Below are 26,622 nucleotides of genomic sequence, written 5' to 3' on the forward strand. Positions count from 1 at the left end.
TCACACACCTTAATCCCACCAGCCAGAGGCAACCACGTGGAACATTTTTGTTTTCTGTCCTTCTAGATGTTTTCCTGCAAACATATCTTTTTTCCAAAAATGGGATCCTACTATCCTATATATCCTAGTCTGCAGCCACTATCTTTGACCACTTTGAGCATTTCTTAGAAGATAAGCTTTGTAATAAAGTATTCTCAAGTGCCTCATCAGTCATAATGCCTACAGTTAGCTTTGTGAGTCCAACTTCAGGAAACAATAAATGGAGGTACAGAGAATCATCTTTGCAAACTTTTTATTCTGAAATACACAACATTGGTGTTAGGGACATTGGTGGTTAAAAGACAAGGCAGAGGAGAATAAGGAACTGTCTCGACGTGATGTTTTCAAGAATACTTTTGAAAATGTTTTGTAATGAGGGCCGCCTGGATGGCTCAGATGGTTAAGGTCTGCCTTTGGCTCAGGCCATGATCTCAGGGTCCTGGGATCGAGCCCCACGTTGGGCTCCCAGCTCAGCAGGGAGTCTGTTTCTCCTTCTTCCTCTGCCTCCTCCCCTGTTTGTGCTCTCTCTGTCTGTCTCTCTCAAATGAATAAATAAAAAGAAATTTTAAAAATTTTGTAATGAAATCATACATATCACCGCTTGCTGGTTTTATTTACCAAAAAGTTCCTGAGGAAACCAGCTGGCTTTAAGTTAGAGGTTACCAAATAACTAAAGTTTGCAGGCACTTCTAGTATGATTTCATTTGAAATTCCCTTTTCCAATTTAGTTGATATTTTGCTAATGACTTACTTATTTATTTAGGCTTTTAAACCATTCTGTGCAAATACCTTATGCAATGCTTTTTTTTTTCCCCCCAAAGTTTATTTATTTTCACTAAGCCAAAAAACACACTTCCCATCTGGGAGCAACCAACGAATGGATTTGCTCTCCTTTGAAGAGTCATAATTCAGCTTCACATTTTTGAATACTGGCTCTGGGCCTGAGGTCCCACAGATGAGACAGCATTTTGCCCCTGAGGTCACAGTTCTAGTGAAGAAGCAGAGCAACAGCATCCGCGGGAAATGCAGCGTTTGGGGTGTCGTCCTGAAGGAGGTCATTGGTGCTAGAGATATGTCATGAGAGATGGAAGAGAGTAGGCCAAGCAAAGAAGGGTGGGAGTGACATGCCAGGTAGAGGTAAGGGCAGGACAGAGTCCAGAGAGGCAGGAGAAGGTGTGTCCATCCGAGGTGGCTACGGGCAGTGCAGTCCTGCTAGCGTTCAAGGCACAGTGTGAGATTTGCCGGGATCCGGGCAAAGCAGGTGGGGCGAGGGGCTTTCCCCTACTGGGTAATCAGACAAGATACTGTCATGGAGCAGTTTGATAGGTGATTGGAGACCCAAGACTGAAGACTTTGCTTAAAGCTATTAAGTAAAGATCAGGAGCCTCTGAAGACCTGTACCTCACCTGTTCCTCTTTTGCTCTCATCTCAGTAGCAGAACAAGAGAATAGAAGCATAAGTGGAGTCAGTGAGAGATGAGGGAGTAGAAGATCATAAACAGTGACCCTGGGATGCCTGGGTGGCTCAGTGGTTGAGTGTCTGCCTTTGGCTGAGGTCATGATCCCGGAGTCCTGGGATCGAGTCCTACATCGGGCTCCCCTCAGGGAGCCTGCTTCTCCCCCTGCCTATGTCTCTGCCTCTCTCTCTCTCTCTCTCTCTCTCTCTCTCTCTCTCTCTCTGTGTCTCTCTCTGTGTGTGTGTGTGTGTGTGTGTGTGTGTGTGTCTCATGAATAAATTTAAAAAAATAGCAAGGTAATCTAAACTTCCAACAACAAAATGCAAGTTCAAGGTGGTAGTGAGAGAAAACCATACTGGGTAGCTTTGGGAATTGGTGATGGTATCACATTTGACTCAGGTAAATAATTGTAGCTGGGAGAAGTATCAATGTCCAGCACAGGATTAAAAATTCAATCTGGGGGGATCCCTGGGTGGCTCAGTGGTTTGGCGCCTGCCTTCAGCCCAGGCATGATCCTGGGGTCCCAGAACCGAGTCCCGCATCTGGCTCCTGCATGGAGCCTGCTTCTCCCTCTGCCTGTGTCTCTGCCTCTCTCTCTCTCTCTCTCTCTCTCTCTCTCTCTCTCTCTCTGACTCTCTCTCTTTTTGTGTGTCTCTCATGAATAAATAAATAAAATCTTAAAAAAAAAATCCAATTTGGCTTTTTTTTTTTCTCCCACTGAGAATCAAAGATTGTGCTGAATGCAAGTTGATGGCTAAAATATGTACTCACCCACTCAAAAACGGATGACCTACTACGTGCTGGTCAGTGTGTGGGGTACTACTTACATGCAGAGGGCCATGAGTAAAGAGAAGGCATGAGAGACAATCAGACTGGTTTCTCATGTGACTTAGGAGAAAGGGTCAACTAACCTACATGTCTTTTAAAACAAAGCGTGTGATCTAGTGGCTGCATGAGTGCTGGAGCATAAGTAGTATAGGGAAAATATGTAGCCCAGGGGAGTCTAGGAAAGCTTGTTGGATTTGGAGACATTTTAAACAATCGCTGGAGAGAAAAGATATAGGATGCTCAAAAAGCACATAATATACCCTTGGTTCATTATCCGTTGCCACGTTGATTTCTATCATTGAACCACATTCAAGACTAACTTGAAGACTGCATGGAAGCCTGAAACTTAGCTTTGGGATAAAGCTTAAAAAAAAAAAATATATATATATATATATATATATATATATATATATGATTTATGTGTATATATATAAAATAAAGTGAATAGAAATAAACCTTTAAAATATCTTAACTGAAATAGTAAATCAGTTTTTCCATGACTAGATCAAGTGGTTTAAATTCAGACATATGGAAAATTTTAACTTTCAATTCCAGATTCAAAGCCTAATTCGGGAAGAAAACCCACTAAAGTGATCAAGCAGTCGAACAATAAATCTTTATTTTGTAGAGAATACAGCGAGTGCTTGGAGGTACATCGTCATTTCCGTGCTTTGGGATTATTACAAACACCAGCGTCTTTTCCTGAGAGTTACAAGGCTGTGATTTGTAACTGACTTCAGGGCAGGGGTGGGTAGGAATTTATGGGATGTTATTCTTCCCAGAAGAATTAGGACAATTTTTTTTTGGATGAAGATACTTAAAACAACCCAAGTTTTAAAGTGGTTGAGTGACTCTTCCTCTGGAAAAATAATTAGTTCTCAATCCCGTTTAATTTGAATATTCAATAGAGCTGTCACTGAAAATGGAAGGAAATGAATATGTAGACAGATACGCTCCCTACACATGAAGGATTTATAACAGAATACTTTGAATTTCACACAAATGTTTTACATTATTTCATTACGTTTACTCCAGTACATTTCAATTTGCTTCCTGGAGTGCGAGTGAATTACAGCTTTTGCTGCTTTAAAATATATATATATATTTTGTTTTGGGGAGTTGTAGAGACTTATGCACTGCAAATTTCACTTTTAATAAATAATATTGAAATATTTTTAATGCTCTGAAATAATTGAACGAGCATTTTAAGAGTCTTGTAATTAAAATAAATGTGAAAGCTATGGGTGGACCTAGTTGAGCAATCATGGTTCTGTTTTTTTTCTGCTGGAATTTGTGGATTCACTATATATAATTTGTAGTTCACAAGAATTGGAAAATATGTCTATTTAGGTCTGATTTTGTCCTTTTTAATATTTCTAATCTTAGTTGTCTTCACTTATACGACCAGCATTTCAGCTTATCTGGAGCTAAATATTTTTATGTTTCTTTCCTGGGTTTAGACACATTTCCAGTGAGTTATGGGTGGGATATTTTCGGATTTTCTCAGTTTCTGCACTCTGGATTTTTAAGATACTCAATTGATTGAGCAGCATCAGGGCCTAAGTAAACACCCAGCCACATTAAATGTTGTTGATTATAAGCCACATCCTGATTTCAGGTATGTTTTTAAAATGTCAAGTGAATCTTGAAATGAGGAAACTTGATAAATGTGCGGTGATTTGGCAAGATACCCAGTAAGGTGTTAAATGCATCACGGGCCCTAGTTCTGTGTACTGGATGACGCTCATAATGGATTTTGATTATGTGCGTGGTAGTTAGTGACTTATAGAAGGCAAGACTATGGGCTTTTTCCATTTTAAATTTAAAATAATGTGTCTTTGAGGTGTTAACAGAGGGCATTCTTAAGTTGAAGGGAATGAAACAATCATTATCTTTCAGGGTTGTGTTATCCTTTGTAGATAAGTCAATAGCTTCCTGTGTAAATAATTGGCTTCAGCATACCTAAGATTTGGGTTCTCTTTAAAGACAAAAAAAATCTATAGATACAAATCCCTCTTCAGAGTCATTAGACAGACTTCAAAGTGTTAATGCTCATGAAAAGAAGCCCTATTTTGAATTATTTTTAAAGATTTTATTTGTTTATTTGAGAGGGAGAGAGCACAAGGAGGTGAAGAGAGGCAGAGGGAGAGGGAGAAACAGACTCCCCACTGAGCCCCAGAGCCTACTCCATCCCAGGATCTGGAGATCATGATCTGAGCTGAAGGCAAACCCTTAACCGACCAAGACACCCAGGTGCCCTCGAATTTTTTGTGTGAGTAACAGTTTGGCATAAAACAACCAGAACATGGTATGTCATTCAGGCTTTTTTTTCTTCATGTGATATATAACATCCATAAGTAGTCATACTTACAGAGAATGTCTTTTGAGCAGCTTTTAGGTGGAGGGGCCCGACCACTCAGGTTTACCTAGCAGCAGCTGTGCTCGTGTGATTTCTACCAGCCTGTTATGTGATTAACTGGACTCACTTGGTCCCTTTTTCTGATTCACTAAAGACTTCTTCCCCCGTCCTTTCTTGTGACCATCCATACTTCACAAAGAATACAGGCACTGCTTCTGAACAAGGGAGATCTTCTTGTCCTCAGTTTTGTTTATACTCTCGCTTTCAAATCACATTTTGAATAAAAATCTCTTGTTTGATCATTTTTTATTTAGCTCCCCATGTCTGCGGCCTTAGGTATTGCTCACTTTGAAACATTCTCTTTGTTAGATGCCTCATGAATAAGTCTTGGCCTATTCAACTCTAAATGGATGTCTTGTTTTAAAAATCTAAATCATTTGCAAGGGGTTGAAATCAAACATAAAAACCTCATTTGCAAGTTCAGCCACTGCTAACAGTTGCTATATTGATGCTGGTTGTCACCAACTTATTTCTTTTCTAGAGCCTCTGTTGAGCCTTGGCTCTGCAAAATGGGGATGTTAGCGTCTTTCACTCACCTCTTTTCCACCCTGACTAAGGTGACAAACTAGTCCTGGTTTACCCAGGACTTTCCCAGTTTGGACACTTGGTTCCCATGCCTGGGAACCCCCTCGGTGTCAGAAGGGTCAGCCCCTAACTATAACCTCCCAGCGTGTCAGACTAATTTTTTTTATGGTATCATGGTTTAATACTTCTGTTGTACTTATTGTTTACAACATAACTATGAATGTTTATTTTGTCTATGGATGATTTCTAACACTTGAAAGCCAATATTCAAATATTATTCGCTGTGTAGTCAAGTAATATAGTCGGATCTATAGAGAATGAAATTCCATTCTGGCTCACTGAATTTTGCTGCTTGAAAGAGATTTTTCCAACAGCTTCATTTATACACTCCTCTACTTTGGGATTATATTGGGCTCCTATTATTTTTTTCATGCCATGTCGTCCTGTTCCTTGGAATCCCATCTTCATTTTGTAGACTATTCCTTGGAGTAGCTTTTTGTATATAATATGCATGGATGATAAGCTCTGTTACTGCATGTTTCAAAATGTCTGATTTTGCTTTCACACTTGATTGATAATTTCAGTCTAGATTCAAAATGATAGTTCTTCCACTTCGAAGACATTGCCCCTTGGATACCTACAATCTAGTGTAGCCGATAAGTCTGGTACTGGACTGATTCTTATAACTTGGTTGATTGTACATCTCTCTATTTACCTCTTTGAAGCTTTTAGGAATTTTCACTTTATCTTTAGTTCTGATATTTCACCAATGATCTTTTTCCATGAATCTTTTTTTGTTGATCTTTGTGATCTGAAGTCTGCTCAGGCTCAGGATATTTTCTCCCCATTAACATTTAAGCAGTCTTCACAGAGAACTCCAATAGATGGGTTTAGGACCTCTTGGAATCAATTCTCCATGTCTTTCATATTTTCCTTCTCTTTGTTTTTTGCTATATGTTCTGAAGATTTAAATTTTGCAGCCTACTGAATGAGTCTTTAGCCATATAAATTCTATGACTTAGTCCATTGGTTTTCTGTTTGGGCACTTATTTATTTAATAATCTGAGAAGAGGGATCTCTGGATGGCTCAGTGGTTTAGCGCCTGCCTTCAGCCTGATCCTGGAGTCTCAGGATGGAGTCCCACATCAGGCTCCCTGTGTGGAGCCTGCTTCTCCCTCTGCCTATATCTCTGCCTCTCTTTCTCTCTCTCTCTTTCTCTGTTCCTCTCATGAATAAATAAATAAAATCTTTTTAAAAAAATCTGAGAGCATTCCCATTCTTTTTCTTTTTTTCCATGAAAGGAATATGACTATCTGAGTATTATACAGCCCTTGCGAAAGTATTGCTCTTTACAATGGTGAACTTAACAGATGATCCTCTTGGATTGCTTAGAATTTTTCTTTTCCAGCATCGAACACTTCTTTAGTTTGTTAATTTTTAGATAGAATATATTACTGTTTTCTACCCAAATCCTAGCTCTGGCTAAGTTACTGATCTTGGTTTTTTGGAACATTTAAGCTTTCCTACCTTCCTATGTTCTCCTTTTGCTTGTAAATGTCTTTCCTTCCATTTCCAGACTCTTCCCTAGAACTTCTCTGATCGCTCTCCCTCCACCCCATTTACTTAAAAGGTTCTGAGGCCCTGTCAGCCATAGCAGTCTCCCCTTAACACTCCTTGGCCCTGCTTGAACCTTTCTTGTCATTGTCTCTCTCTCTCTCACTCTTGCTGAAGGTCACCCCTCTACTGTATAATTCCTGAAATGAAGGCAAATAAGGGTGTCAAGAGGGCCAGAAAATGCCCAGGCATGGGAGGGAGAGGATGCGGGAGTTCTAGTGACCGGATAGAGCTGCCCCTGCCGGATACCTTTCGTGTAAAAATAGCAAATCTGTGGTTAGGGGCTTACATTTCCACCTCTCACATAGAAACTTCACTGGATTGCAACAGTTTTTCAAATTATTTTGTGTTGTAAAATTCTTTTAAGTAACAATTAGTCAATAGATGACCAAAATAGAAACTATTAAGATTCTCTTTATATAGCTGAGAATAGAATAATACAACCTGGGTGCATTCCTGAAATTTCTCTGTGGTTTGACTTCAGTAAATTACTACTTTACATACAGCTTTTAAAATATATTTAGATTTAAGTTTAAAGAGTGAGAGCCACTTGTGTAAACATCATTGAATACCATTCTTTTAATGAACGGGGTAATGTTATTTATATTCTTTCTTCACTTCCTCTGGAAAGCCCATTTCTTTTAGGAAGGCTTTAACTTATATTGTACTCACCTTGAAAAGTGAAAGGAATTTACTTTAGTATATTTTAACTAAGCCACAAATTCTTACTGTTACTACAGAGAAGTGATTGGCCCACATCTCCGAGTCTGATGTTTCTAACTTGGACTATCTATCTTAAAATAGCAAATGACAATACCTATATCCCTAGAGTAGTAAATAGGAATGTTTAGGGGATAAAGAGCCCTTTTTAAAATTTTTGCTTTAATAGAGAAAATGCTTTTTCTTTCTTCCTTCCTTTCCTTTCTTTTCTTTTCTTTTCTTTCCTTTTCCTCTTGAAAAACCATTTTGCAATTTGTGTTTCAGGGAAGCCATGAGTGAGGCCAGAACTGATGACACAGGGTTTCCTGGGCTGGACTGAGTAGTCTGGATTCACCCAAATAGCAGTGGGGGGCACCTTTGGAAGGATTGAAGCAGAGAAACAGAAAGTCACATGATCATATTAGTTGTAGAGATGACAGGATGGAAGTGGGATTAGGGGCAGACCAGAGGGGAGGTGGTGGTGTAATCTAGGCCAAACAGTAATAAAGCCATGCACCAAGACAGTTAAAATTCTGAATTATTATTCTGTGTTAATTATGTAGCCATTAGACCATTTGCTGGTTATTTTATAAAGACTTAGCCCTTTTGGAGCTAGAAGGGACCTTGGATCTTTATGCCACCCTATCATTTTTACAAATGGCAGAAACCTAGGAGCTAAAGAAACAAAGTGATTCCTCCAAGTCCAACAACTCATTGCTAGCAGAGCTTGGGCATGGATGCAGGTCTTCTGATGCCAAAGCCAAGGCTTTTCCTGTGATGCTCCTTACCCTTCCTACCTGCTCCCTGCTGCGCACATGCCCAGGCCAGAATCTTACCTACCGTTCCATCACCTGGCGGTTGATGACACAAAGTATGATACTGACAGACTTAGCTCATGCCCCATTCTTCCAAGTGCTCTGAATCTTGGCTTCCCTACTCTTCCCAAATACACATTTTTGCTTATCACATTCAGAAGATGATCTGGTCTTTTACTTCCCAGAGAAAAATTAGAAATCACCTAAGAATATGCTGGCCACGGCCTGCCATCAAACCTAATAACTTTCATATGCCTGTCCTTTGTGATAACAGCTGAAGTATTCCAGCCTTATTTATCACTGGGTTCCAGCCCCTAGGTCCCAGTTCCTCCTGTTTTTTTCAGGGAACTTTTGATGATTTCCCCATTCCTATATTTTCAGCCCCTTCTTCTGTAAAAGATGTTTGTCAACATTTATCCACTGGACTCTTGAAACCCTGCTTACCATACCGACTCAATAAGCATATTTTACTCAATCATTCATTTAATAATTACTTGTGAGCAACTACCCTATGGTAGACGTTGGGCATGCTGTTGCACACAAAGGAAATGGGGTCTTACATGGTCCCATGGGGCAAATAGATGTTAAACATGTATCTGTAGGTGCTGAACATTTAGATTAGAGAGTGCAATTCTTTTTTTTTTTTTTTTTTTTTTTATTTATTAACTTACTTGAGAGAGAGAGCATGAGCAGGGTGAGGGGCAGAGGGAGTAGCAGACTCCCCCCTGAGCAAGGAGCCCAATGAGATTAGAGGCTCTATCCTGGGACTTTGGGATCATGACCTGAGCCAAAGGCAGAGGCTTAACCAACTGAGCCCCCCAGGTGCCCAGGAAAGTGCAATTCTAACTAACTTTATGGCAGTAGACACTACATTTCAGTGTCTTCATAGCTACCATATTTCAGTGTCAATAGTGAAAATTGTGGCAGTGTGTCCTATTTAGTATATCTGTGCACTAGAGTCCTGCCCTTTGTTCTGGGTTTAATATCACGTGACCAAAGGCCCATGCTATTACAGGCTTTTGTAACTTGTATATACTCAAGTATCTGGCTAAAAAATGCATCTAAGCAGAAGCTGAAGAAACATCTGCTCGTGGTGTTAAGTGTAGACTCCCTGAAATATTTTTGAAATGGCATTCATGTCAAGTTTGAATCTTTAAATCAGCAAAATAACTGTCTAAGCACATACTACGTATGCTAATGACATATTTAATAAAAAGACAAATCGTTTTCTCAAGTACAGATTTAAAATGACAGGGTTTCTATGCATATGTCAATTACCACCCATCTATTTTCCTCATGGGCTACATAAGTCAATTTTAGCATTTCCCTCTTTTAGGAGGAAAAAGAGACCACATTTGCAAAACCAAAGATTTCCAGGAAGTCCTAGTTGCTGTAATGGCAAGGAGCAAGAAGATGAATAAATCACTGTTCGGTAGGAACTGTAAAATGTTTTATTGGACGTCTGCCCTCCACATGCATGTTTCCTTTTTTTTCCTCCCTGAACCTGAAAGCTCATTGAAATATCCTCAAGATGGATGTTAAATAAAAACTCGGTGATATATTTGGTAGTTCATTTTTAAAAAACTGAAGTCAAAGGCTGTTTTTCTTGACTGATGTGGAAAGGTTTAAAAAAAAAAAAGGCTTTCAGTGAAAGGAAATTACCTTTCTAAATATAACATTCTGAAATGATGTAACAGTTTTTTCCATATGTTGCCTGAATAAAAGTAGTGTTTTTACAGAAGCCCAGTTTTAAAAAAAATTCAATACTCCACCATTAAATAAACAGGCAACTACAAAGTCAGATTTTTAAAGCTATCTCCCAAAATACTAGATTATCAAATAACTAGCACAACAAACATGGTATCTTCTATTTCCTCCTACTAAAATCAATTTTTCTTATAAAATTCCAGCTTTAAAAACCACATCCATCTGAATTCTGTTCATTTTAGGGAAATTCTCTACATTAATTAACATCATTCATTCTCCCTGCTTGCTAACACATCTGAATTGCTCCAGATGATTATTGATCTAGATTGAAAGAAGCTCATGCACTCTAATCTATAGAAAGTATTCCTTATAAAATTGTTCTGCTTAGAAAAGTTCATCCATTTCTGTGACTTCCTCTGTGTTATTAAGTACAGAATGCACCAAATCTTACTAACTTCCAGTCATCTTCCTGCTTCTTATTTATGTCTGGACCTGAAGATCTTTGGAAACTTTTGCCTTACCTATAATATTTCTCCACCAATGTGTTACCAAGCCCCAAGTTTTAATATTAAAATTGTACTATTGTTATGCTTTCAAGAGCACACTGTATACCTACAGCTGCCTCTGGGCTTGGTTGTTAGCCGAATCTGTGACTCCACCCCCACCTCATCCCACTGACTGGAAGGTCTGCGAGGGTAAGGACCATATTTGTCCTAGTGATTGTTGCATTGTCAGCGCCTGTGCCTGGTACATGGTTGGTGCTTGGCTGTTGGATGCATTCCAGGCACTTCAGGAGTAGCGTGGGTTGCTTGGGTGATAGGAAAGTGAGTTAGGAATGTGTTGATAGCTGTACAGTAGCACTTGTGATATAGCTACCATCCATTCTGTTCACTGATAGGCATCCCTCCGATGCCTGCTGTCTCAGGCAAAGATTCAGTATTTTTCTTTGCAGTCCTAGTGACTTTAATGGCACTTGAATGAGGGTCATTCATTCAAGAATCATTCACTACTTCACATTTTTGCCCAGTGTCACCTCCAACATTGAAAAATAAAAGAAAATGATGTTGAAATCCCCAGTTCTATGTGGCCAGCTTTTCCTTATTAAGAGACCCACTTTGCTGTAAGAATGAAAAAGAAGGGGGAGCACAGGGGGAAACATGAGGAAGGGGTCACCTGCTGGAACTCCTAATTTCTGATTAAGTATTAGAATTAATAATCCTTTGTCAAATAATTATGTCAACTGTTAGTCTCTTCAAAAACAAAACAAAACAGGAAATAGCAAAATCAGGTGTGCACAGTTTTTTGTTGTCTATCTGCTTTTGGTTTCTTACCATGAAATATACCTCAGAGTTGAGAAGTATCCAGTATCTGCTTACCGTATTTTAATAATGTGTAGCTTCAATCATTTCTATCCAGTATTGGTTCATGGTCCTGTGGATCCCAGGAATTGATGCAAGCTAAAAACTGCATTTGTCGGGACACCTGGGTGGCTCAGTGGTTGAGCATCTGCCTTTGGCTCAGGGCATGATCCTAGGGTCCTGAGATCAAGTCCCACATCAGGCTCCCTGCAGGGAGCCTGCTTCTCCCTCTATGTCTCTGCCTCTCTCATGAATAAATAAATAAAATCTTTAAGAAAAAAAACAAAACTGAAGTTGTCTTAAGAGTTTAACTCACTTCTAAATTTTATTTATATGCAGCATGCAGTGCCTGATAAGGTATACAAACTTGATATCTAACATCAGAGTTGAATGAGTAGAACCTTCATTTTGACAAATTTTTCCTAATGTATCTGTTAAAATGCCACTGAAAACAATTCAACTCATTCAAACTGCTTGATGTGTACAGTTTTTCCAAGGACACATCCATTTTGTATTAGGAGAAGATTTTCTTGTAGACCACTGTCCTTTACTCACTTCATAACCTCGCACCTGGCACATATTAGTGCTCACTAAATAATTTAATAAAATTGTAGGTAAGAGTGGTATATTGACTAGTAAAGAAACTAACAAATACTAGCTATTGAAAGATTTGTACCCCTTTTCCATAGTCTCTGCTTCCATATTCTGGGGTTTGGGTTTTTTTTTTAAAGTAGTTAAGGCCCACTGTATTTCTTTCAAAGAAAGAAATGACCAATTAGACATGTCAAATTAGAAATAAAAATTGACTTGAGCTCAAAGGGAAAGCTATAGAGTGTCTGTCTTTAGAGGTCTCTTTGAGAATTGAAATGTATGCTTATACATAATAGATCCTAAATACTTGTTGAATGAATGAATAAAAACCAAGTCTGAGGTATTTAAATAATTACCTGCATTGAATGAAAAATTCATGTAATTGTTTAACATTCTTCTTCTGAAATGCTTGATAATTTTAATTCTCCCCCTTCCCTTTCCACCTTGGTCAACCAGTCTCTATTGTGAATTCCATTGCTAGTGGGTTTTCTTGCTTATATCTGAAAAACTATGTGTACATATGGCATCTCAGAACCAAAACCTGTTCCATGAAAGGACAGATATAATAAATAACACTTCTCTATTTCCAAATATAATTAAGAAAAGAAAAATAAGAAAAATAAGGTCCCTAGAAATATGTCTAATGAGAGATCTGTGAAACCTGTATGTAAAAAATGGAATAACTTTAACTTTATTGAAAGATACATTTAAAAGACCTTAACAAATGGGGGGGGGGGGGAGGAGGGAGTAGGTAAAAGATGTCAATTCTCCCATGTATAAGTCCAGTACAATCCCAGTCAAAACCCAAGAAGTTTTTGGTGGGCCTTAGATTGATTCTAAAATTTATACAGAAGAAAGATCCAGAAATAGCCAAAAGAATCCTGAAGAAAAAACAGGTAGAAGGATTTAGAGATGTTATTTATATTGTTATAAAGTCATAGTATTTTTAGACATTGTGATTTTGGCAATAGAGGTAAATAATTAGACCAATAAAACAGAAGTTCTGAAACAGGTCCTTGTTTATATAGAAATCTGATATGTGGGCATCCCTGGGTGGCTCAGTGGTTTAGCGCCTGCCTTCAGCCCGGGGCATGATCCTGGGGTCCCGGGATCGAGTCCCATGTCGGGCTCCCTGCATGGGGCCTGCTTCTCCCTCTGCCTGGGGTCTCTGCCTCTCTCTCTCTATGTCTCTCATGAATAAATAAATAAAATCTTTAAAAAAAAATAGAACGTTTATGTGTCAAGACAGATTTTAAAAAAAAATCTGATATGTGACAGAGCTGAACTTGAAATTAGTTGAAAGAATAAATTAATAAGTGATACTAAGGTAATAGGTTATCCTTATGGAAAAAAAATGAAAATAGAACCCCGCCTCACAGCATGCATAGTAATTTCAAATGGATCAAGGACTTAAATGTGAAATGCACAATTTTAAAGTTTTGTTAAAAATGTGATATCAAAAAAAATGTGATATCTTCATGTTCCTAATGTAGGAAAATAAGACACAAAAATCACTATTCCATAGAGATATATATTAGAGCATCATATTTAAGAATTTCTGTTTGTCAAGAGAGACACGGAAGATAAACCATAATCCAAAATAAGCATATGGATTTATATATATTGGGGAACATATAAAAAGCTCCAACCAATTCACAAGAAAAAGATAATTCTATAGTAAACTGGGCAAAATTCATGAACAAGTTTCTCAAAATGAAGGGAACACAAAAGGTCAACATGCATATGAAAATATGTTTAACCTCATTAGTAATTAGGAAAATACAAACTTAAACCACAAAAAATTACCATTTCCTACTCAGAAAGCTATAATTAAAATATTATAATATAAAGTGTTGGCATAGCATGGAGCAAAGTGAACTCTCATGTACTGTGGGTAAGATATAAATTGGTACAATTACTCTGGAAAAAAAATAGTATTACCCAGTAATGTCCATGTATATGATCAGTATCTCACAGTTCCAAAATAGTTAAATAAAAGGTAGAAACATGAAATCAAGGGTCACATACAACCTTGCTTGTAATAAGGAGGAGAAAATGGAAATAGTCTAAAGGCCCAAGAGGAAAGCATATAAATATACCACAGAGTATCCAGTGAAATGCAGTGAAATGCTGTCTATCAGGGCAAACAATTGCACTGCATAGTTAGCAAAGTAACATAGAGGAATCTTACAAACCTAGCCTTGAATGTGGGAAAGCATGGATGGTTGTAGTACCTCTGACCTCTAAACCCTCTCTCATCTGTGGTGGATAGGAGCAGTAAAAAAGTCTGTTTTGCCAGTGATTTTAATAAAATACCCCAGTTTAGGTCTCATTGGCCCTGGTTGGTCAACTTGGGCCATGTGTCTATTCATAAATCAATCACAGTAGCCAGGGGGATGAAACAGGATGAACAGTTTAGCCTAATTAATGTCATTCAGAGCACAGGAGCTCGGAGAAGGGAAAAGGAAAGTGTTGATGTGGTTGCAACAAGGAGGGTAGATAGATGTTGGGCTTCTGAAACCAGCAGATGATATCACTCCGCCCAACTGGTTTCAGCAACCAAGTTAAGAAGGTTTGAATTACACTGGCTGTTGCTACTCACTTATGGTTTATGAAGGATGTGAGGTAGCTCAAAGAGCGGCAGGTAGAAGCAGGAAAGGGGTTTTATGCGGCCCGGACTTGGAGTCACAAGTTGCCTCGCATTCTCAAATGGGAATGGACAGACGTGGAGTGGCGCTCCAGGCAGGTAGGTCTGGGGCAGAAGCAGAGCTCTGGTCCAAGTACAGAGATTCACGCTGTGGATTTACATGATCTAATTGCCTATCTCCTCAGAAATACTTTGTTTTTGTCCATTTGACCGTTTGTGCTACTGATTTAAAGAATACTTTCTGGGGCGGGGGGCACAAAAAAGGAATACTCTCCAGATATTTATGGGAGGTACTTTGGAACATTTGCCCTTTGTTGGCATTATTACTATTAACTACATTATGGTCTACACTTGTCTAAAGTCCTGTGATTTCTGGTAGCCCCTTATGTGTATTTCCACCCTTTCTTTGTTTCTTTTGTGAAGTTCATGTGTTTCACCCAAGAAAAAAAGATAAGAAATTTTGTGCTTGTGAACAGATCTCTGGTGCTCCTGTATTTCACATAGTTGACATTTTAAGGGAATGTTTATGCAGCGAGTCTTTGCAAAGTCGTGATCATAATACAAGTGTTTTATCAGACGTGACTTTAAATTGCGCCTTGTTAAAGCCACGCTTACTCAGACCATTAAAAGCTGTGCTTTTACTAGTCACTGGGTATTACGGTTCTGCAAAGCTAACAAGCCTCTTATTGTGTCCTCCATATAAAGAGCAAAGTTGGTCCCTTTTGTGTATAATTTTTGACATTCATTCCGATTAACTAGAATCAATCGTGTAGTTGTTGTCAGGGCATTTAGCATTTAGTGTCCTCTTTTTAACATTAAAGGTAAATTTATTTTAGACACCATAGCTAAAAGGACATGGAGACACATTCTGGACTTCTGTCTCCTTTTTATAAGACCAATACTGACATTTTATTTATATTTTTTCTCAAACTCACATTACTTGTATTTTGCCCATCTAACTTATTTTAAACATCACCTTGCCTGAATTCTGTAAGTTTAACGTTGTTCTGTGGCCAAGAGCAATAAAACGTGACCTGTTTTAGCATGATTCAGTGACGTGCAGTCAGCATTTCCTTTTCACAAATATAACATCAATAGCTATTTATAACCCTTCCTTAACCTTTAAAAGTGTAATGATGTGTTTTAGGGTTTTTTGGGGTTGGGTTTTTGTTTTTTTTTTTAGTATCAAATTCTGTTTGTTTCTAATGCCCTGAGTGGATTTTGCACTTAAGGCCGGATAATCAAATATTCTTAATGTGTTTTTTTCTAGAAGTCCCATCTTGAATTTATAGAATAGTCTCTGAGGCCCTCAAGTACTCACCTATAAATAAGCATCTCTGATTGTAAAAAGTCTCTTGCTGTTCTCATACAGGCAGGTCACTATCTCCAGACTAAAACTATGAATACATTGGTTGACCTCATGTTTCCTGGCTAAGTACTGCTTTTTTTCCTTTTCTAAAAAAGTATATTTGTACTTTTCATCATTTCTCATGAGGAAACCATTGTCCTAAAGATTTCCTTAAATGTGTTCTATGTAGATTCTTTACTTATGCAAGCATCATTTTTCTGAATCTGATCTATTTTCAGACTGTCTCCATTTTCATTCATTTGTGACTGGTCATTGCTGCAAATGGACAAAAAACATTGCTTCTTATGTACTGTGCTTCAGATAATCTTATGAAACCTTCACTCTTCCCGATAGGCTTTTTTTTTTTTTAGATATTTCTCTTGACTTTTCTGCATTTTCAACCTTGTCACCTGGTGATTGGTGGTAATTTGGCCTGTTCATTTCCTTTCATATTGCACTGTGAGCATATTTTATTATCGACTTTTCAATAAATATGCTGTTGCTGTTTTTAGTGGTTTTTTAAAAATATTTATTTATTTCAGAGAGAGTGAGAGTGAGCATGCAAGTGGGGGTGGGGGAAGGGGGGTGGGAGAGAGAATCTCAAGCAGAGTCCACACTGAGCATAAAGCCCTATATGGGGCTCAATTCCACGACCCTGAGATCATACATGCCCTGAGCCAAAACCAGGAGTCGGACGCTGAACCAACTGCCACCCAGGTACCCTGTTGTTTTTAGATATTTTTTTCTTTCTTTTCTTTTCTTTTTTTTAAAGATTTTATTTATTTATTCATGAGAGAGAGAGAGAGAGAGAGAGAAGTAGAGACATAGAGGGAGAAGCAGGCTCCCTACAGGGAGCCTGATGTGGGACTCAATCCCAGGACTCCAGGATCATGCCCTGAGCTGAAAGAGGCACTTAACCACTGAGCCACCCAGGCGTCCCATAGATCTTTCTAAAACTCGTGGTTAGTGACACCTGGGTGGCTCAGTTGTTGAGCATCTGCCTTTGGCTCAGGTCGTGATCCCAGGATCCCAGGATGGAGTCCCACATTGGGCTCCCTGCAGGGAGCCTGCTTCTCTTCTGCCTGTGTCTCTGCATCTCTCTGTGTCTCTCATGAGTAAATAAATAAAATCTTTAAAAAAAATCATGATCAATGATCTTTCTATTTCTAGGTTATTGAGAGGTGATCATATATAGGCACTGAGTTTAACTCAGCTATTTTAGCACCTTTGAACATATAGATATGTGTTGATTTCTTGTGACCTACTGACAGCACAAGAGATCCATTTATATAATATTTCTAGAGTAAGCCCAATTTATATCTTTGTGTCATTATTTTAATATACTAGAAATTGCATTTTCTAAGCACTTTACTTAGTACTCTTCTACTTTAAGTTAAACAAACCTCTTCTCTCTTTGTGTCCTATCATGTTTGGTTATCAAGCTTGTATACTAGCTTCATCAAACAAACTGGGGAGCCTCGTCTGTTCTTGATCCTCAAAGCTTTTTATGTAGTTTGGGAATTATTTAATTCTTGCAGTAAACCCTATTTATGAGTTCTGTAGTTGATATTTCTGGTTCAGTTTTAATAATCAAATGCCATCTGAGAAACTATTTCTATTGAGATGTTAAGTTATTCGCAAGGATATTTTTGAACAACACTCGGTTCTTAATCTCTTCCATGCCTGTGATATATTCCTTTAGTAATTCTATTTTCATGTTGGGTTTTAAGACCAGATTTGCCTAAAATCTATCAATGAGGTATTTCATTCTTTAATGAACCAGCAACTGCTTTTTAAATATCTAAATCACAAATTCCTCCTTTTATTTCTATGTCTGCCTTTCCTGTATTATATTTATTACTGTTTTCAAAGTTAACTAAGTTTAAATATATCTATCATTTCTTTATTCTCTCCAACTTAAAAACAAAAAAGTTACTAGTGCTATAAGTAAAACTACACTTTTAATCCCTCATATACAAAATAAAATTAGCTCACTTTCACTATGTATCCCTACTAATTTCTTCACTTTTTGTAACATGATCAGGGCTTCAGACTTAGATGAAGCCAATTATTATAGTAAAGTTTTTTTAAAAATAATTTTTCAAGGTCTTTGAAAGTTTTAACTCCATTTGGATTGTTCCTAAAATAGTTAACATACTTTACTCCTTGTTTACCTGCTTTCAACACTCTTACCAGTGCTACTCCTAACTTTTTATTTTGATTCATCCCTCAATCAACTGGAATATTTTAAAGTTTTTATCATGAAGATATCAAGCTGATAAATTGCTAAGCACATTTTGTTTTTCCTTTAAAACTCTACAAACAGGGATATCTGGGTGGCTCAGTGGTTGAGCGTCTGCCTTTGGCTCAAGTCATGATCTCAGGGGTCCTGGGATCGAGTCCCACATTGGGCTCCCTGCAGGGAGCCTGCTCCCTCTGCCTGTTCTCTGCCTCTCCCTCTGTGTCTCTCATGAATAAATAAATAAAAATCTTTTAAAAAATAAAATAAAACTCTACAAACATGGAAATATCTGCAGTTCCTTCCTTTAAAAATATTGACCAGAAAAAAGCCACCCCAAATTTTACCACTGTAAATACCACCTAAGGACTTCCATCCCCCACCTCAACTACTTTACAAAGATAGTGGGATACAGTCATGGAGAGGCACTCAGAGATAAAGTGGCCATGACCTTAGAAAGTTGTTCATGACTTGTACTTCATAGATAGAGGTAGTGTGGTTGATACTGAGTAGAATCATCTACTCTCTGGCTTTCATCTCTCTTCCAAGAAGGGGAATTTCTTCTTGGCATCTGGCAGGTCACTAAACTTAGTTTTTTGTTTTGCTTTTGTTTTTGAGAGAGATAAAGAGAGAAAGCAAGAGAGCATGAGCAGAAGGAGGGGCAGAGGGAGAGGGAGATAGAGAATCTTCAGCAGGCTCCACGCTCAACATGGACCCCAACGCAGGGCTCGATCCCACAACCCTAAGATCATGACCTGAGCCGAAATCAAGAGTCGAATGCTCAACTGACTGAGCCACCCAGGTGCCCCGTGGTTACTGAGCTTAATTTTTAGTGCTATTGGAAGTTCACATATTTTTTTTAATTTTACATGGATGTCAACGGAAAGGAAAAATCAAGTATTTAACATCACTAACTTTCTAATACTGCATCCTATAATATTTTGTTTTTAATGAAATTGTTACGATTATTGTTATAGGCCTACTATAGAGACCAGTAGCATAGATGTGGCATTTTTCCTCAGAAAACACTGGTCTTTTTGTGGCCAGTGGTCCTTCTGGACTTAGAATTAGCCCTGATGTGTCATCCATGTTCCACTGAAACAATTCTAGAAAAGTGATAAGAAACAAGTTAATTTTTGTCTTTCTACTACAGGTGAAGACAGACATTGGGAGTCTGAGCACGGACACTAGAAAGACTTCAGCTGTAAATGTGAGCTTTTTTCTTTTTTTTGTCACTTGAATATGAAATATGTTAAAAGATTAATATGTTCACAATTGAGATTTGTTGGCTATTTTTGTATATGTACACCACAGGAAAAATTTTTCTTGCTTTTAACTATTTTGGAAGCCAGAATAACAAATATGGTAACTACAGGATGAAATAGGAAAGAAAATGCATACTTTGCATATATGTACATTTATATATATATATATATATATATATATATACATACATATATATATTATGAAAAATAAAAATGAAGTAAGGAAGAGTAAGCCACAGTGTGACCAATTTGGAGTCATTTCTTCCCATATTAATGAGTTGGTCTCTTAGGGAATATTTTAAATGCTTTTTATCAGCTAGAAAAGTTCTTCTCATCCTTTTAACTTTTAGTTTTTCTTCAAGATTTAAAGTCTCAATCTAATTTTGTGGTGGTAATATTTGAAAAACCACAACGAATGATAAAAGGCAAAGGAAGGAAGGGACATGCCTTTTTTTTTTTTTTTTTTGAGATTTTATTTATTTATTCATGAGAGATACAGAGAAAGAGGCAGAGACAAAGGCAGAGAGAGAAGCAGGCTCCATGCAGGGAGCCCGACATGGGACTCGATCCTGGGTCACCAGGATCATGCCCTAGGCCAAAGACGGTGCTAAACCACTGAACCACCTAGGCTGCCTTTTTTTTTTTTTTTTTTTTTTTTTAAGGTCAAGGCAGTTATTTTAGTTTGCTTATTTTCTAAGTACTTGATCATTCTCTGACCACATGATAAGCTATTGGTCAAGATCTGAAATGTTGAGCTAATGTTGCTCAGTGATATATCTGATGCTTACTAGAACTGTAGAAAATAAGTGAAGAAATTCAGTCTGCTGAGCATAGCATTATCATTTTTTACTCCTAAGTTTATACCTTAAATTCTATACCAGGCCTTTTTTTTAACCACTAGTAAAACAAAACAAAAAAAATTAAAAGCGTGCCCCAGTGGATTAGAGTTTTGTTGCCTTTCACTAGCAAAATAATAATGCTTTATTGGAATCATAAATATTTGATACAGGGCATTCTTCTTCTTGAAGTACTCAAAGATATTACAAGGACAAATGGTATTTTAATGGAGTAAAGATGACTTTACTGTGTCAGAGTTCAGAATTCATCAATGTTTTGTTAACTGGTAAAAACAACGGTTTTCTTGCTGTGGATCTTCATTGCTGGCAACAAAGTCCTAGTAGTTCTTTTGCCTAACTTACAATAGATCACTGAGTAGCTTAAAAACCAAGAGTTGAGATGTACCTGGATAGTTCAGTAGGTATTAATTGTCTAACTCTTGCTCTCATCCCAGGTCTTGATCTCAGGGTTGTGAGTTCAAGCTCTATGTTGGGCTCCACACTGGGCGTGGAACCTACTTAAGAAAAAAAAAATCAAGAGTTTGTGGTCCAGAGCTGACTTGCTCCTAAGGCACAGTGCCTAGGATTCATGATATTTTTAAAGGCCCATGAAAATGTTTTAATTTTAATTTCTTTTAAAATCAGGGGTAAGTGAATATGATAGTGAATATATGATAATGAAGCTCAGCCTGGATGATGTTTTTCTTTATAACAATGCAGTCGTAAAATACAATTTTTTGGTCTTTTTTATGGAGGAAGGGCCGAGAGTACCCACAAAAGTCTGAGTCACAGTCAGGCATCCTCACATATGTGAGATTCAGTCATTTGAATGTTTTTTTCTTTCTTTTTTGGAAGAGAAGTAATTACTTATTTTTTAAAATGATTGTCTTCTCTGTGAATGAGTCCATAGACTTGTCTGCTTATCAGAAATAGACAACATTCTAGCTACAAAGAAAGAAATGACATGTTGTTAAATTGAGTAGCTGTGACTATTTGCACTGTTTTTCTAGATTAAAATAATTTTTCCCTCGAGAGATCCATTGATACTCTGTTTGCTTTGTAATATGATACTGAAAAATAAGGGAAGGGAAAGCAAAACTTGACTCAGGATTCTTTGGTCCATTTCAGATAAGCATTTTTGCCTAAGGGGTGTGTGTTCATGAGAACAGCGGCTCACCCTGCCTCCTTGCTGCCGTGGGAGTCTAGAATTTTAGTTCTTCCATAGTTGTTGATCTCTATTACTGAGTATACATTTTCAATTGCCATGACTGATCTGGTTTTGTTTATGTCTGAATCCATGATCTGGTTTTGAAGAAAATATTTTTGTTAGTCTTCAACTGCACTAACTATATAAATTGTGTCCCGAATATCTTTTGAAAGTCCCTTGTTGATTTAAAGTAAAAAAAAAGTAAGAACCTTTTTTTTTTCAAAATAGGTACTCACTCAAAGATAAACTCCCTGAGAGCTAGGATCTTTGTTTTGCTCGTTGCTATATACTCTAGAAAAAGCCAGACATGTAAGAGAAGCTCAAATATTTGTTCAAACAATGAATGAGCTAATGTCCTCCTATAGAAAAGCCACGTTCTACCACAGAAGTATTCTAAAATTGCTTTGGGTGTATAAGTAAGCTGCTAACCCTCTGCTCCTCAGACTAGCAGGTGTCTGGGCACGTACATAAAAATGTACTTAGCACATTAATATAATTGTAATCTACCAGACTGTTACCTGCTAACTATATGTAAGAGCTGTCTAGATTAACAAGCCAGCATATGCCGTTGGGCACCATTTAACCAAATTAAGCTAGGAAAGTAAGAGAATTCTAGAGAAAGGTGTCCCTCTCCCCAGCTATTGAAAACATAAGTCTAAGATTATAAACCGAAGGAATCAACTGACTTTAATTAATAGTACTTGGTTAGATGGTCCTGGTTTACTGCAAAATCAAAAGAATGTAGGTCTATTTCACATGATTTGTTGACTCTAGGAGAACTAGAATGCATTACTTTTCTGTTGACGTGACATGAGTGTGTGTGTGAGAGAGAGAGAGATTCAGCTTCAAGACTACCTTTTAAATTCACCCCAAAAATGTATGCACACATACACACCCACATATACATAACTTTTTTCTGAATAAACTTGCCTTTGCATTTTATTTTTCACACCTTCTTACCCAGTGTTTCAGCTGCCCCCTGATGGAAGTGTGCTGGGGCAATGCTGCCCTGAGGAGTGCACAGTATAGAGCTGCCCCAAGAGCAGAAAGATGCCAACTGAACATTCCAAGGCACACACGAGGCACTGAAGTGGTCCAGTGCCCTGATCTTTACTATTTTTGTGAGCAATTTCCAAGATCCCACACTGTCAAGTGGGCTTGCAGGATAGTGGGGTGCTTTTTAGTGAAGATACCAAAGACTAGCCATCTCCCCTGCCAGATTTGCCATTAAGCACTGCTGTGATGGTGCCTTAGGGACCTGAATGTAGTAGTGCTCTTCCCTGGAGGGTGAGCATCTTTCATGTCTTCCATCCCCTTCAGAGCACTCTTACTGCCCTTACGTGAGCAGTTGGAAGAGGCACACTAGCTGTTTCTGTGGTACGTCAAACATGTCTAGTCTTAGAGCTGAAGGCTTTGTGGGATTGACATATTGGAGCTTATTACCCCTAGGATTTATGAACAGTACAATGTAGACATGCTCAGGGAGGGATCAAGTCTGCATAGCCCTTCCCTGTCCTGCCCGTGTCCTTGCCACTGTGTTCCCAAGGCCCTGTAAGTGTCTTACTTGCGGCAGGTAGATTTGTTGGAAGGCAGCTAATAGAAGGCTTATGAGTGGCTGCAGCATAAATGGTTCACATTGTGAATATATAACTTGTTGTCTTGAGCTAGACACTGCTAATAATATAACCGTCCAGCATCTTGGCACAGTTCTAGAGGGTAGGAACTTAATGCAGTACAGCATCTTTAAAAAGTCATTGAGATGCTTTCCTTCCATTTCTTCCATTGCAAAATCCCCTGAATCCGTGTCATGAAAATGATTTTTTAATGTTTAATTGAAGATTAAAGGTGTTGTAACTGAATGTCGTGGTTACAAAAATATAGCAAAGATTAAAGCCCTCAGAAAGATGTATGGATTTGACTGTGCCCACCTATTGGGCATCTCTTCCCCATTAAAAAATATCTCCTTTAAAGAGTTCTTGAGATTGGTTGCACTACGGTGTGAATGTGCTTTCACACTACCGAACTATACACTTAAAAATGGTTAAGATGGGAAATTGTATGTTATGTGTATTTTACCACAATTAAAAAATTTAAAATATCTTTAAAAAGTATCTCCAGAAGTTTGTAGAACTTAAGCCGGTGTGTAGAGATTAGACACCCTTTTAGGGATGAGGAGAGGATGAAGGAGGAAGTCTCTCATTGTAGACCTTTCATTACAGATGGTGAAAGGTATGAGAGAGTCCCCAACCATTCTCAAGGAAAAAAAAAAAAAGGATATTAATTTAAAAAAAAAAGTACTTATTTTCTCATGAAAGGATGATCTTTGGAATGAGGAACTAGTTCCTATTCCTGGCATTGAGCACTAGGGGATTCTCAGGACAGTATGACCTTGATTTTGTGGAATTATGGGAATAGGTTTCTGTCAAAAATAAGGAAGGGGGGGCTGCACTGCATGGTCAAGGAAGTTTGAGGTTTAAGCAAGGTTACTGAGTTCCTTTTTCTGCAGAGCCTTTACCAGGCTGCTCTGAATTGTCTGTCTTCAACAAGGAAGTGCTATGGGCAGGCTTTCTCAAACTTACTGAAGTGTGGAATATCTCCCCACAGACCCTCCCTGGCCTTATAGCTTTTTTTTTTTCCATATAGGTTTTTGATCCATTAATTGTGTTGTTCTGTGGAAGGTAGTTTGGTAAATACAGATATAAGGTCGAGAATGGGAACACAAACACAGAAATTGGTTGTAGAAAGAAATGTAGAAGAACCGAAGCCGTAATTGTGACCTGTCCCTGTAGGAGGGCCTAGAAGGGCAGGCGCTTCTGGAGAGCAAAGCCCTGTACCACAGCTCTGTGCACTCCATCTGGAACCCAGTAGTGGAGCCAGGCATCGGGTTTACTCATTAGGGATCCCTCTCCTTTTGCTCTCCCCTCAGAGTGACCTGCAATTTCCATGTATGGAACTTGTGGGGCGTCTTGAAGCATTTAGCTAAGCCACTGCCCCAAGGATCAGCAAAGATAATGTTTGGCATTTGGTCATGTGAAATTCTAAAGTGGAAGAAAGTTTCCTTAAATCTTTCATTATTAAACCACTGCCAGTCTAATAACATTTGGTAGATTCTGATGGACTCCTTGTGTAACACATTATTGGAAGTAGCATAAAATTATGTAGCCTAAGTTGGAAGTGATGTGTTGCTGAAAGTGACCTGTTTCAGGGTGATTGTTCCATAAATGAGTGCCTACTTTGTATGAAGCACTAAGTATAAGGCACTAAGCATTGTGAGGGGTGCCAAGGTGGAAAGGCAAGGCTTCTTCCCTGGGAGAAGTTATAAAGTGAGGCAGAGAAGGTAAGACATGTCTAACAAATAACCATTCTCTGAAACAGCGTGTGATAAAAAGTAGTATCAGAAATTTATTATACCAAAGAGGTTAGAAATGTGACCGGAAGAGATGTACTTCCCCTATAAAGCATTCACTTTGTGCCTTTGAAAATGATGCTTAGTTTTGGTTGGTTGGGTATGAAGTTATTAATTAAAGCAAAAGTGTTTGTTATTCAGCGCATCGATATCCTCACTTAACTTTTTTCCTAGTTGACCTGTCATCTTCTGAGCAAGCTCTTTCAGAGCTCTCACTGTGTTGGCAGATTGTTGGTTTTTCCTTTTAATTCTATCAGTTTTTCCTTTATATGTTTCAAATCTATGCTTCAGATATAATAAGGTTCATAAGCTATTCACCTGTTACACAGCTAGGTGCAGGTCACTATCATATTTTAGAAAGCAGACAGATGATCAGATCCCCATGAAATATGGGGCCACAGAGGATTGTTAGAGGTTTCATGTTCTTAACATCTGCAGCTGATGATGAACCTCAGCCAGGGCTGCCAGGGGCTTGCCCAGGGACCATCTAATAGGCATGAAAAAGCCGTCACATAAAATGTCAAAAGAACCAGATGCACTCAGTGGTGCCAGATCTGCTTTCAGCAGCTGTAGATAATGAATCCAGTGTCTGGAACCAACAACTAGTTTTAATATTTGAGAAACATGTAGAAGCAGTGGACCGGATTCACCAAGCATAAGAACTCAGTAAAGCAGAATTATCCACTGTGGCTGGCGGGAGTCCAGGCCTGCGTTCCTGTGGCCTGCATAATGCCGACAGCACCTCCACCTCGGCCTCGGCCCCTTTCTTCCTGTCTCATTCGGACCCCAACCATCTCCTTCAGCTGGTTTTCCAAGATGCATGTGCTTTTAGAAATGTGTATTTCATTGCCTTACCCCACCATGGCTTTTCTACACCATAAGGAAAGCCTGTTCTGGAGGAAGATTACATTCGTGATAAAGACTTTTGAAAGTTAAGTTGGGTATTAAAGCAGTCATTGTGTCTTAAAATTGAAAAACATGGACTTGCAATTGATCTTAAGTCCTGCATTAAGTAGAGTATTTTCTTTTAATATTCTTTGTCTTAAAAAGTGGGGTCTGGTTTCTTAAAATGTTGTAACTTCATATATATATTCCTTTGATTTCTAAAGCATGGTCATTCAAAGAAAAACAAGAGTTGAGCAATTTCACAGGTCCTCATAAATGGAATATTAGAGCAACCAGGCTCTGAGGCAAGTGGCTGCTGAGTTCTATTTCCTGGTTTCCCTGTTTTTCCTAAGCCTTCTGGCTTTAGTTCTAACTCTCCTCTGAGTCTTTTCATTTAGGGATCTCCCAGTCACTTCGAAGGTCACTTATTCCTAAAACTAACTCCTAACTCCTATATGAGGATATTTTCATGTGGGCCTTCATTTTATTTTTTTTAAAGATTATTTATTTATTTTCTTATTTGTGGGAAAGAGATTGCGACCAAGAAACAGGGCACAAGCAGGGGAGGAGCAGAGGGAGAGGGAGAAACAGGCTCCAACTGAGAATGGAGCTCGATGCAGGGCTGGATCCCAGGACCCTGAGATCATGACCTGAGCCAAAGGCAGATGCTCAACCGCTGAGCCACCCAGGCATCCCATTCAATGTTTCTTTCCCTCCTTCTCCCTATTCCAACCCCCA

General features: G+C 38.4%; 1 protein-coding gene across 3 annotated transcripts in view; it reads left to right on the plus strand.

The window, feature by feature from the left end:
- The window catches only part of PLEKHG1 (pleckstrin homology and RhoGEF domain containing G1), a 232,597-nt gene that overhangs the window by 36,228 nt on the left and 169,747 nt on the right, over positions 1–26,622 (plus strand). For 2 of the 3 annotated variants that reach the window (XM_041744846.1, XM_041744847.1), the window contains one exon: positions 19,439–19,495. The exons of the other annotated variant lie outside the window; for it this stretch is intronic. The gene's annotated coding sequence lies outside the window, so the exon portion shown is untranslated. The remainder of the gene's footprint in view (positions 1–19,438; positions 19,496–26,622) is intronic. 3 annotated transcript variants of the gene reach the window in all.

Source organism: Vulpes lagopus, chromosome 2 (assembly GCF_018345385.1).
Source record: "Vulpes lagopus strain Blue_001 chromosome 2, ASM1834538v1, whole genome shotgun sequence".
Lineage (NCBI taxonomy): Eukaryota > Metazoa > Chordata > Mammalia > Carnivora > Canidae > Vulpes > Vulpes lagopus.